The sequence below is a fragment of the Balaenoptera musculus genome, chromosome 19 (genome assembly GCF_009873245.2).
Source record: "Balaenoptera musculus isolate JJ_BM4_2016_0621 chromosome 19, mBalMus1.pri.v3, whole genome shotgun sequence".
NCBI lineage: Eukaryota > Metazoa > Chordata > Mammalia > Artiodactyla > Balaenopteridae > Balaenoptera > Balaenoptera musculus.
The window spans coordinates 37,323,669-37,337,017 of NC_045803.1; positions in this window are offsets into that span (position 1 = coordinate 37,323,669).

Consider the following 13,349-nt stretch of genomic DNA (forward strand, 5'->3'; position numbering starts at 1 on the left):
AAGCCATGGTTTACTCTTTTGAAAGCTACAGAAAAATCTAGTATGATGAGGACAGAAAAAGCCATTCACTGGGGAGTATGGATGGCTTTAGTGACTTTGTAAGGATATGTTCAGTGGAATAGTATGGCAAACCCAGATCCGAGTGGGTTGAAGAGTGACCGGGATGTAAGCAAATAGAGACAGCATGTACAGGCAGTACTTTTGAAAAGACTGACAGATAGTAGAGGACAGCCACAAAAGAAATGATATCTAAGCTTTAACTTCTGGGTTGTACTTAACCAGTGAGCATATAATAAGTAATCTAAACAGAGAAACTGGAGTAAGTAAGGAAACAGAAGGGTAAATCAGAGGGGTCTTTGGGAAAATATTCATCATCTGTTTTGATCAGAGAGTAGACATGTGGTGGGGGTGAGTGGAGATGAGGCAGGAAAGACTATTAGTTTATATTTGGCAATGCCAGAGGAAGCAAAAATATATCAGCAATTAGGTTAATAGATTAGATGGGGCTGTGGCCCTTTGCCTTGAAAAGCACATCTATCATTTAAAAATTTCATGTTGGGTGCTTTGTGAGTTTCTGTTCCAGTGAATCTGCTCCTCTCTGTCCTTCTTCTTATTGTATCCTCTAGGTTTCCTGTAGAACTGATCTGAATAAAATCCTGCTGAAGGAACAGATTGCATATGACACCTTTAGCAGCTTCAAACTTTCCAAGATTTGCAAAATTTTCATTTTCTGGTGACCAGCCAGAATGTATTTTATAAATCTCAGCCTTGAAGAGCAACAGCTAATTTCCACTTCCCTCAGAAGAGCAATTCGGTTCCTTAGGGCAGATATTAGAGCCAACATTGAAAGGAGTCCCATATCCCAGGAGAAAAGAATTCCTTGCCAATCATAGATGTCTTTGCCAGAACAGACTGTGTCATTGTGATAGGGGCCATGGAAATAAGAAAGTAATATTTGCTTTCCCTAAACTCCAGATTTGAACTACTTACTAGATAAGTTACATCAGAGATTAAGAAAACTGTAGTAAACTTTATCAAATTTCCCAGGCAGTGATGCAGTCAAGAGTTAATAAATGCATAGACTTGAGCTTTCGGTATGGCTAAATTTAATTATATGGTACATGCAAGCATTCAATTTTATGAAGGTGAAAATAGGATACCGTGCAAGAAAATGAACACTGACATCAAAGTGTTTAAATTTGCAGATTTAATGTGCTTCAAAATAGCTTCATTTTATCACCATTCAACTGCAAAAAAAAAAAAATCAAACTCATCTAGGAATTAATATCTAGTATAGAGAATGACAACATGAAACTTTCTTTTCTATTTCAGAATGCATGGGAAATAAATGAATGTAAGAATGATCATACGGAATTTATTTCATGACAGTTAACAGCCTCTCCCCAAGTGGTCTTTAAAATAAATACACACACATCATTAAAGGTCTCTCTATATTGAGAGAAAAGAGGTGATAAATTACAACAGAAGTAACTCTCTTTCCAGGCCTGGGACCTTCCTCCTCCCACCTTCCTCATCATCTAACCTGCCCCTCTGATACTTGAAGTTCTAATTCTACCATATGATCAAATATATGTCACACAATCTTTGAAAATGATTAAGTAGCAGTCTATGTATGATCCAGAATAATACACAACAAGCATACACAATATTTGAGAGAGAATATCCAAATTTCACACCAGATTGAATAAGATTATTTAATGATACATAGCTGGATGTGGCCAAGCAGGGCTTTGTGAAGATTTCCTGATTATCCAGTTCCTTCAGTAGATGCAGACAGCCAAATCAAAGTTTCAGGCCAAATAAAATTTATTTTGAAACCTCACTGCTTCACTGAAATTAACAGGATTAACCAGATAATTGGCAAAACTTTGTTTCTGTTTGTGATGTGAAATGGTTTCAGGTGACACTGCTTTCCCAGGTGTATATTAGACACAGCTGGGATGCCATCTGTGGTCCTCATTGCCTTGTTATTTGGGTTGTTATTTGGGTTACAGAAGCAGAATCTCTGCTTTTTTCTAAGGAAGCATAGCATCATTTTAAAGAGCATATTTGCATCAGACTGTTCTGGGTTTCATCACTTATTGTAAGGCCTTGGGTAAGATTATTAACCTTTTGGTTTTAGTTCTCTCACCTAACATGAAAGAAAATGTGTTGCTGTTATATATTGCTTATTGCTGTATTTTTATTAATATACCTGTGAAATCTAATAGCCTTCCCGCAGGTTACTGAGTGCCACATTAGATGATCATGTTTGAGCACTTAAAGCATAAACTAGTGGACTGACTCATGTTGAGTGGATTTAAGCTAATTCAAGAAAGTAAGTTTTTAATGAAATTAAGTATTTATTGATGTCATATAACTTGAGCTATTCACTGCTTAACTATCTTTTATTTAAAAAGGCATATATGTCCAGTTAGCACTTTAGAAAAGATAAACAGTTTCCATACATCAGAATCAATTTTAGCAGTTTGATTTGGGATAGATTCTCTCTCTCTCTCTCTCTCTCTCTCTCTCTCTCTATATATATATATATATATATATATATATAAACACACACACATACACATATAGATAGAAAAATACATTTAGATATTCATGATACACTGATAAGTTTGTATATGTACACTTATACATATATATACATATACACGTATATGTGTGTATACATATATATATGTTTTGAAAGTTTTAAAAGGAAACAAATGTGAAGCACTACGTTGAAAAAAATAGTTGTTAATACTCTAACATTTTATTTTCAGGCCACAAAGTTCAAAGAACACTTGTAATGAACCATGGTCAGGGTCCCTCTATGAACACCTTTTGTCACTTTGGGTTTATTCCTGCTTTAGGTGTCTGATAGAGAGAGATACATCTTTGTAGCTTTATCTCTTTTAAGAATCACACCCATTCCTTCAATTAGTTTATGAGTTATTCAGGACCCTGGAACAGAATTATTAATTACTTCACTGAATATTAAAACTTGATTTTTACTTATGAGTTTTATCAGCCTTCCATTCAAATTAATGTTTACTTTCAAGTCATAAAGATTTTTTTTAAATCTCATGGTTTTCTGACTTACTAAAGAGGAACTCAGGCAAGGACCATATGCAGAGACTATCTCTGGAAAGATTGTCTTTCTGCTACTAACATTTCCAAGCTTTGTTTTTCCATACCTTCTCTGACTTTGGATTAAAGATAGTTTAGTTTTTTTTTTCTTCTCCCTTCAGAGATTCTTCTTGGTTACCTCTGCTTTTTCTGATGAATCCAAATAAGACCCATGGCTTGGAAACTGGTTTTCTTTGAGGAGGAATCTATTTCGTTGTTTTTCACAATTAAGCAAATATGAATATACAATATCTGCACTCTATATTTATACTCTAAACACAGCTATACGTGTATCTGGAATGAATCTGGAAAGCAAACAGGAAGACTCTGAAAGAGAATCCTAACCAAATATTTCCATCTATACCAAAGATTAATTAATACACATTTGGCTAATATTTCACCTCAATTGCTATTTTGAGAAATATTTTTTAAATAATCAGGAAACATAGAATTTTTTTCTTTAGAATCACTCTTTACATTTTGCATGTAAAGCTTGAAATGTTCTTTGTACAATGCAAAAATTTTAACATGATTTTAATTAGAAAAATGTAAATCTGAAATAATCTCTTCCTGATTTGTGATGCCATTTATAATCTAATTGCAATTCCAATGGTCAACTGACATTAAAACCTAGAGAATAAAAGGATGAGCTGAATTATGTCATCCAAATAGAAAACAGTGGTTGATATATTTCACAAAATGAAAAATTAACAGTACTGAATGAATTTTTTAAGGAGATAGTTTAATACATGGTGCATCATAAAGAAGCGTCTCTGGCATTTACAGATTAGACATTTGGGGTTCAGGTAAGTCCAGTGACTTGCCAAATGTCATTCTATTTTTTAGACCAGAACTGGGGTTCACTCCTGTTCCCTACTCCACGCCTAAGGTGTTTTAATTTGTCTCTACGCTGTAACTACATGGCTATCTATCGACTGCTAGTATTTAAATTAGAGGCAACTTCTGTATGGATCTGGGGGGTGGAGGGGAATAAGAAGTGCTACCATTGGAGCTGACATTTTTGTGGGTCAGGGCAGTCTTGCCGTTGTCCCAGCTCAACTTGTCCCATGTGATCCTTCCTTAGGACCCACCTCCACCATTCTGTTTACTATTTGGTTGTCCTGGGTCATGGCTAGCTGCCTGGGTGGAGGTACGGGGTTTGGGCTTCAAGAGGTAGGAAAGGAGGAAACACACATTAGTTAATATGTTCAAGTATCATCCATGCATACCTACTATAATTGCTATAGTGCTAAAGACAAACAATAGCACATGCTGGCAAGTATGCGCAATAATGGAAATTCATACACCATTGGCAGGGGCATAAATTGGCACAATCACTTTAGAAAAGCACTTGGCAATATCTACCAAAGCTGAATCTTTGCATCCCCGATGACTCTCAATTACACCTGTAGGTATAAAGCCCAAAGATATGGCCATGAAAGACCAATACTAGAATGTTCAAAACCAGACTACTAAAAACAGTCCCAAACTAGAAACTACTCACATACCCTTCAAAAGTAGAACAAATAATTAGTTTGTGATACAGTCACACATTGGAATTCTATATAGCAATGAAAATGAGAAATCCTTGGCATAGGTTATGGATGAGTTTCAGAAACAACGTTGAGCAAAACAGACCAGACAAAAGAGCATACTATAAGGTTCCATTTAAATTTTTTTTAATATTTATTTATTTGGTTGCATCACGTGTTACATGCGGGATCTTCACTGCCGCACACAGGCTTCTCTCTAGTTGTGGCAGGTGGCTCCAGAGCACACACGCTCAGTAGTCGCAGCACGCGGCATGTGGGATCTTAGTTCCCCGACCAGGGATCAAATCCAAGTCCCCTGCATTGGAAGGCGGATTCTTAACCACTGTACCACCAGGGAAGATTTCATTTATATGAAGTTCAAACAGAAACATTAATCTATGCTGTTGGATGATAGTATGGTGATTATTCTTGGGATGGGGTGTGGGCAGTAAATGAAAGAGGGTATGACGGACTTTATGAGGGCAGGTCATAGTCTTTAATTTAAATGTGGGTGCTAATTAAAAGGTGAAAATCTGGGGCTTCCCTGGTGGCGTAGTGGTTGAGAATCTGCCTGCTAATGCAGGGGACACCGGTTCGAGCCCTGGTCTGGGAAGATCCCACATGCCGCGGAGCAGCTGGGCCCGTGAGCCACAACTACTGAGCCTGCGCGTCTGGAGCCTGTGCTCCGCAACAAGAGAGGCCGCGATAATGAGAGGCCCGCGCACCGCGATGAAGAGTGGCCCCCACTTGCCGCAACTAGAGAAAGCCCTCGCACAGAAACGAAGACCCAACACAGCCATAAATAAATAAATAAATAAAAAATTTTTTTAAAAAGGTGAAAATCTGAAAATTCATTGAGCTATTAAAGACAATTTGTGTACTTTTCCATATGTCAATAAAATTTGTAAAAATAAAAATACCCCCACGTTTATACAAAATTAAGTTTATTTCTCTCACATGGAGAAATACTCATTTTTAAAATCTTTTTCTAGTTTCTTTTTTTCCATCTTTGTATTTCATGCTCTGGATTTAAAGCCCCAGTCTATTCCTTTAACTGATTTCTGATTAGATGTACTGTTTTCCCGGCCACGCAGGTTTCTTTTGTAGCTCTGCCAGCCCCTCACATCCCTCTCCAACCAGGTCTCTGGCCCTCGGGCAGGCAGCCTATTCCTGCATTTTCCCACCCACTGCCAATCAGTGCACTGTCAATTCTCCCGCTTGCCATTGTCATGGCAGAGTGCAGCTTTCAGAGCCCGCCATGTTGGCAGCCTTCAATGCTTCTCCCTGGGGCTTTGCAATCTCATTCCTGTGATGGCCCCAGGGCCTGCCAGGCCTGGGTCAGTTCCAGCGCCTCTCCCGTGAGAGGTTCCCTCCCTCAGAATTGCCCAGCCAGGTTTGTATTATTATGATTATGGGTAATGGGTTTTCCATCCTTCAGCTGTCAAAAGCTCTCCCCACACTTTATTCCCACTGTCTTTTAATTTTCACTTTTTCACTGAAAGCAAAACAAAACAAACAAGAGCTTTAAAATTAAAATCACCTCAATTTAACATCTGAAGTGACAAAAAAAAAAAAAAAGGAAAAGAAAAATTGGCAGTATCTGAGTGCCACTGAAAGCCTCAGCTGCCTGGTGGCTTTTCCTGTTTTGTTCTATTTTCCTCTTATCCTCTTCCCCATACCACCCTCCCCCGTTCCCCCTTCCCGGAGCCTGAGAACTGTCCATGTGGTGATAGTTTTCAATACCACTCACCCGAATCATTTAACCGCAGGTTTTAAATTTAACCTCTGGTTTCTAGCAGCTTGGTGCACTATTAAATCAGTAGTCCTGTCGCAGTACCAGAGAAGGAGTTGGAGAGCTATTAAATTCAAAATAATTGTTTTGGAAATCATGAACGCACGCTGTACCCATTGGTGCAGTCACAGTTAAAAGAGTATTAATCTGTTTTTCCTCTGCAACCAAGTGCTTTGCCGAACTTTGCAACTTCATGTATTCCCAGGCCCAGCACTACATAAAAACTTCTGGTAAGAGAAGTTATAAAAATATTCCTTATACTTTAATATAATCAGGAAACTATAGATTCAAATGTATAAGGAAGTGGAGCTTTAAAATTGGATTTGAGTGTCTATTTTGCCTTCAGCTAACTATTCAAGAGACTCCTTTTAAAGGAAAATGCCTTGACCAATGCCCAGAATTTTCGTGGAGGACAGTTTTTAGAACTGCATAACAATGATTATGGTAGGCAGTCTCTCCAAGATGGCCCCTGATAACCTCCACTTCTTGGAATTCACATCCTTCTGTAAAGTCCTCCACTTGAGTATGAGTTGAGCTTAGTGAAATCACTTCTAATGAATAGAATATGGCCGGCCCTTTGTGTCCCCAGGTTCTGCATCCAAGTATTCCATCAAACTTGGACTGAAAGTATTCAGAAAAAAAATTCCAGAAAGTTCCAAAGAGCAAAACTTGAATCACTGCTCACTGGAAACTATTTACATCACATTTGTGTTGTATTTACAACTATTTACATAGCATTTGTATTGTATTACGTATTATAAGTAATCAAGAGATGACTGAAAGTATACAGGAGGATGTGCTACATCATTTTACATAAGGGACTTGAGCATCCTCGGATTTTGGTATCCACAGGGGTCCTGGAACCAACCCCCCACAGATACTGAGGGATAACTACAACAAAAATGATGGGATGTCATTTCTGAGATTAAGTTACTAAGAGACTGTGGCTTCTATCTTGGGCACCCTCTCTTGTACTCTTGCTTTCTCTGAGAGAAGCCAGCTGCCATGTCTGTCATAAGCTGCCCTATGGTGACACCCACAGAGCAAGGAACTGAGGGTGGTCCCAGGGATAACAGCTAGCCAGGAACTGAGGCTTCATTCCAACTGCTCTCAAGGAACTGAATCTGCCAACAGCATCGTGCAGGAGCTTGGAAGTAGATCTGCTGGAGTGGAGAGGTGAGACAGCTGTACCTTGAGACAGCCTTCTAAGACACCTGGAACCAGAGAACTCAGCTAAGCCACATCCAGAATTCTGATACACAGCTGCTGTGATGTCATACATGTTTATTGTCTTAAGTCACTATGTTTTAAGTTAACTTTTTATTCATTAATAGTTACCCAATAAAATAATAGTAACATTAAGAATTGTTACCATATTTGCATAGTATGTTTTATAGCTTAACATACTTTTTTGTTTTACAAAAATTACATTTCATCTTCAAAAGAAACATGTAAGATAAACATTATCACTTTCACTATTATTTACTTTTTTTTTATTAATTTATTTTTGGCTGCGTTGGGTCTTCGTTGCTGCACATGGGCTTTTCTCTAGTTGTAGCGAGCAGGGGCTATTCTTCGTCACAGTGCACAGGCTTCTCGTTGCGGTGGCTTCTCTTGTTGCGGAGCACGGGCTCTAGGTGCGTGGGCTTCAGTAGTTGTAGCACACGGGCTCAGTAGTTGTGGCTCACGGGCTCTAGAGCACAGGCTCAGTAGTTATGGTGCACAGGCTTAGTTGCTCCGCAGCATGTGAGATCTTCCCAGACCAGGACTGGAAACCGTGACCCCTGTGTCGGCAGGCAGATTCTTAACCACTGCGCCAGCAGGAAAGTCACTGGCAGGTGGACTCTTAACCACCACGCCACCAGGGAATCCCTATTTACTTTTTAAAATTATTATTACTTTTGGCTGCATTGGGTCTTCGTTGCTGCTTGCGGGCTTTCTCTACTTGCAGTGAGTGGGGTCTACTCTTCGTTGCGTTGCGCAGGCTTCTCATTGCAGTGGCTTCTCTTGTTGCAGAGCACGGGCTCTAGGCACGCAGGCTTCAGTAGTTGTGGCACGCCAGCTTCAGTAGTTGTGGCTCGTGGGCTCTAGAGCGTAGGCTCAGTAGTCGTGGCTAACGGGCTTAGCTGCTCCACAGCATGTGGGTTCTTCCAGACCTGAGCTCAAACCCATGTCCCCTGCATTGGCAGGCGGATTCTTAACCACTGCACCACCAGGGAAGCCCTACTTCTTTTGATAAGAAAAATGAGAAATACTTAGGAAGTTGCCACTGTCCACCTAGCCTGTAGGTGGCAGAGTTGGGGTCAGAACCCTAACTGATAACTCTGAACCTTGTGTTCTTCCCAAAGGAAAGTGCTTTGCAAACTGTGAAATTTATTATAAGTGAAAGTTAAAAATACTAAAGATTACAGACATTAGAAATTCTACCAACAGAGTTTCATGTTTGGAATGTAATGTTCTGAAACCTTTGATAATGGTAATTTCTCAGAGAAATGCACTACTTTTAATTGCATCAATTCCTGGCATCTCAGTGTTACAGAAAGAGTTCATTTGAAGGGAAGAAGAGGCAGATGAAGAATAACAGAAGTGATATTTTATGAAGTAAGAATGAAGGGGAAGTGAAGACTCAAAAATGGGAACCCAGGCCATATCTCAACTATTAGTTATAGGCCAATAACATTTCCAAAGATTTTGTAGTTATGAATCTACTTAAATTATGCTATAAATATTCAGAAATGACAACATGAATTAATAATTAGAAATTATGGTCATAAGAAAGAAATTTGAAGATAATGCTTTCCACATAGTATGGGAAACACACACACACAGATACAGTTATATGGTACCCAGGACACAGTCAATATTTTTCTTTTAATTACTGAAATGGAACCTGAAGTGTTTTATCTCCAAGGGTTATATATTTGTAATGAACCATAAGAATATGTTGTATTTTTTTGTTTTATTCAAAATGGATCATGTTGCTCAAAATAATACATAGATGCAGATCTAATAATCACCATGGCAACCAAAATATAAATCTCAATGTCTTATTTTAATAACATTTAATCTTTATAACCCACAGAGAGTTGATAATGTGAATCTTTGTCTTCTATTCATTCTTAGACTAATTTAAGAAGGGATATTCTTTCTTTAGAGATTGAGATTGGGAACTGCATCAATTTCCTATTGCTGCTCTCCCAAATTACTGCAAATTTAGTAGCTTAAAACAACACAAATTTATCCTATTGTTCATGTCAGAAGTCTAAAATGCGTTAGCAGAGCTACGTCCTTTCTAGAGGCTCTAGTGATGAATCTGTTTCCTTGACTTCTCCAGAGGCCACCTGCCTCCCTCGGCTCATAGTCTGTTTCTATGTCCAGCAGTGTAGCTTTAAATCTCACTTTCTCTCTCTGACCTCTACTTCCATTAACACATCTCCTATTATGGCTCTGACCCTCCTGCCTCCCTCTTAAAAGGTCTCCTGTGACTACATTAGACCCCTTGAATAATCCAGGATAATCTTCCCAAGTCCAGATCTTTAATTTAATTATATTTGTAAAGTGCCTTTTGCCATGCAAACATACACAGGTTTCAGGGATTAGGGCATGGACATCTTTGGGGACGACTGTTCTGCCTACCACGGGACCTATTTTGGTTTGGAGAGAAAACTAAGAGAAAGAGGTCTAGCAGGAAGCCTTCTAATGTGAGAATCCATGGGAGATTTGGTTTAGGAAGAAAACAGAGGGTCATGTTTTCATTGGACCTCCGTTTACTGCAATGGCAGGGGGCTTATTGATGCACAAGCCCAAACATTCCTGAAAAACTCACCTGTACATCCAATATCACATCCTCAGATACTCAGTGTCACATACTGTCATCATCTGTTTAAAGAAATTAATAAAATGAGTATTAAGTCATTATTTCTGTCATTTAATATGTGTCCAGCACTAGCCAGGCACTCAGCAACTGAGGATGGGAATATTTTCTGCTAGAGGCATTTGCGTACACTGATAGTCCTCAAAAAGCTTTGTTGCCTTTATCTTTCTTGATTTACGTCCTATTTGACTTTAAATAATAGTTTGAAATAAAAAGGAGACTTAAGAAGATGTAATGGATTTATGTACATGTAGAAGACAGAGTGGCAAAGGACTCAAGGATTAATCTATACGCTTCTCTCTTTTCAGGTTGAGAAATTGAGTTCCCTGATGAAGAAGAAAACTTGGTACTAGTAGAAGAACCAAACTTAGAACTCTAATTCCTTCTACTTTATAGCTTCAGGTAGAAATAACTCATGGTAAAATAGCAACAAAAGCCTCCTAGGAAGCTCATTTTTCCCCCCACAAAAATAATGATCTAACAGATTAAGAGATTGCCTAGGGAATTCAGAATTTATCGACAATCTTTTTTAATAAAGTGATAGTAAGTCCCTTAAAAAGGAAGACACAAAGATAGACATTTTTAAAAAATTAAAGAGCTGATACTTTCCCTGAATGTTCTCATTATTATCAATAAAAATTTAACACCTGCCAACAATGATATGACATTAAATATTTAAGAAAAAGAAGAAAAAGACTCAGAAAACCATTGTTACTCTGATTTTGATGTTTTATGGTTAGAGAAAGTCAGAAAATCTAAGAGGTTCCAAGTTCTGCCATTTACCTATGTGTTACCTTCAGCAAGTTAATTAATATCTTGAGGTTTCATTTTTTTCATCCATGCTGAAATTTACAATTGCACCAGGAAATAAGGTGACTTACTCAGATTAGCTCCTTGAAGTGCTTTTGGCAAGAGTTCATGCTGTTTAAAAACAACAACATGGAAAGTACCCACTCTGCTTTATTTTAAATTTAAATCAGAGAATAATGTTAGTTTGATTATAGAATATTTTCAAAGATCTAAAAGAGAACCACTCTCTTGTATTTGAAATTAGTGAATTTTATAGTTATTTAATCAAAAGCCTATTGAATTCCAATAATATGACTAACCCCCTGCCAAGTGTCATTGGGGCTGCTAAGAGTTGTACGTGGTCTTGATTTCAAAGAATAACAACACATGAAGAATGCACCAGATATTCTTAGGAATTATAGAATGTGTTTAGGAGAAAATCAGGAATTTTAGATTTAGTTATTCCTTAAATGCAATAGCATTGGCCTTCTTATAGTTTCTCTAACATGCTAAGCTCTTGCCCTTAAATCATTTCTTTGGACATCTACTCTTTAATAAAAGCCACTTTCAACTCAGTCTAAATACTTGCTTTCTATTTAACTCTTTCTTAGCATTTATTATAATTTAGTTTTATTTGTAGCACTTACAATTTTGTAATTACAAATATTAACTCACTTGATTTTTATTATTCATTAATGTATTTTAAAAAATTTGTGTTTATCTGCCACTTTGCCCCCAGTATAGCCACCAGTAAGCCCTAAAAAACAGGGAAAACTGTATCTTCATTAAGTGATTTGAGTAAGATCTAAAGAAGTTTCCAAATTCTATCTGGAGGAAAAAAAAAGAAAATGTTATATTTTAAAATTAACTCTGTGAGGGTAACACCCATAAGTTTTGTACTATATTTCTCCAACATCTAACATGGTACCTGGCACGATTTCTACTAGTTAAATATCTGTTCTTTAAATAAGTGATGAAGTGAATGGATGTTTTACTGTACTTAAGGTCATGTAGATTAGAGGTAGGGGATTATATTTTATTAAAAATTAACCATATATATTTCTTAATAATATATTGGTTATCCTCTTAAATTGTTTAACAGTAATATTTTTATAACACGTTTCCCAGGTCAGTCCTCATCCAATAACTGGTCAGCATGGCCACACAAAGAAGTGGTTCCCTTGCCAGTTCTTGGGGAAATTCTGAAGGATCATCCTAGTTTCAGACTTTCTCATGGAGATGGTTGAAGCTTCTGTTGCATCTGAATTACAACTCATCTTCTCTCTCTAGCCAATCCTATTCTCTTCTATTTCATAGGTGGTGACTCCAAGAATGTTCCCTGATAAATCTCTGGCAAACTAATCTGCGTATCAGAATTTGCCTTTGGGGAACTTAATCTATTTTTGCTGCTGCCAAGAATATTCTGAGAAATCAGATTCTTGGATGGGATTCTGGAGCTGGATCACTTGCCACCCAGCTGGCAATAAGGGATCCAACACTGATTATAGGTGGAGCACTGATTCTTCCTGGCACAAGATATCAGTGCAACTGTCAAAACTTTCACCAATAATGAACTGAGATATTACACTGTTTTGAGCAAATGTATTAGCTACTTTCATGTGCCATACAGGTGAGAACTAGCAATTATAAGAACAGTGGAATTGGGTGATCACTGCTTATCTTGATTGTTTTGGAAAAAGATAACACATATGGGAGAGTGATTAATCAATCATTAGAAGCTGTGTGCCATTCACTGTTTGCAGAGATTAGTAGTTTAGGTTAGAATACACATGAATATGAATAATATTTAGAAGGTCAGGGACAAGAAAAGTTGGGGTTAGAAGCATGTAGAAAAACACAAGTGAGTGGACAAAGTGTGAAGATTTTCAAATCATACTTTAACACCCATCAAACAGCATCCACCATTGAAAAGTCACAAAACAACTAGGAAGAATCTTTCTACATTTTCAGGCACATGTTGGCATTGTCTGCAAGTGCAGCTTCTGCCATTACCACTCTCTCACAGAGTGTTTAATCCACCAACATGGAATCCCACTTAACATCACTTCAATTCCAGTGACCCACTTATAGCAAAGGTGGTATGAAAATGGGCCCTTGACTTTGGGTGCCACAGGTCATATGATATACCACACTGGCCAGAGGCGGCCAGAGTGCTGGAACAGCCAGTTCAATTCACTAGTCTGGGGACAATACCTTGAGAAGATGGAGAGCCATC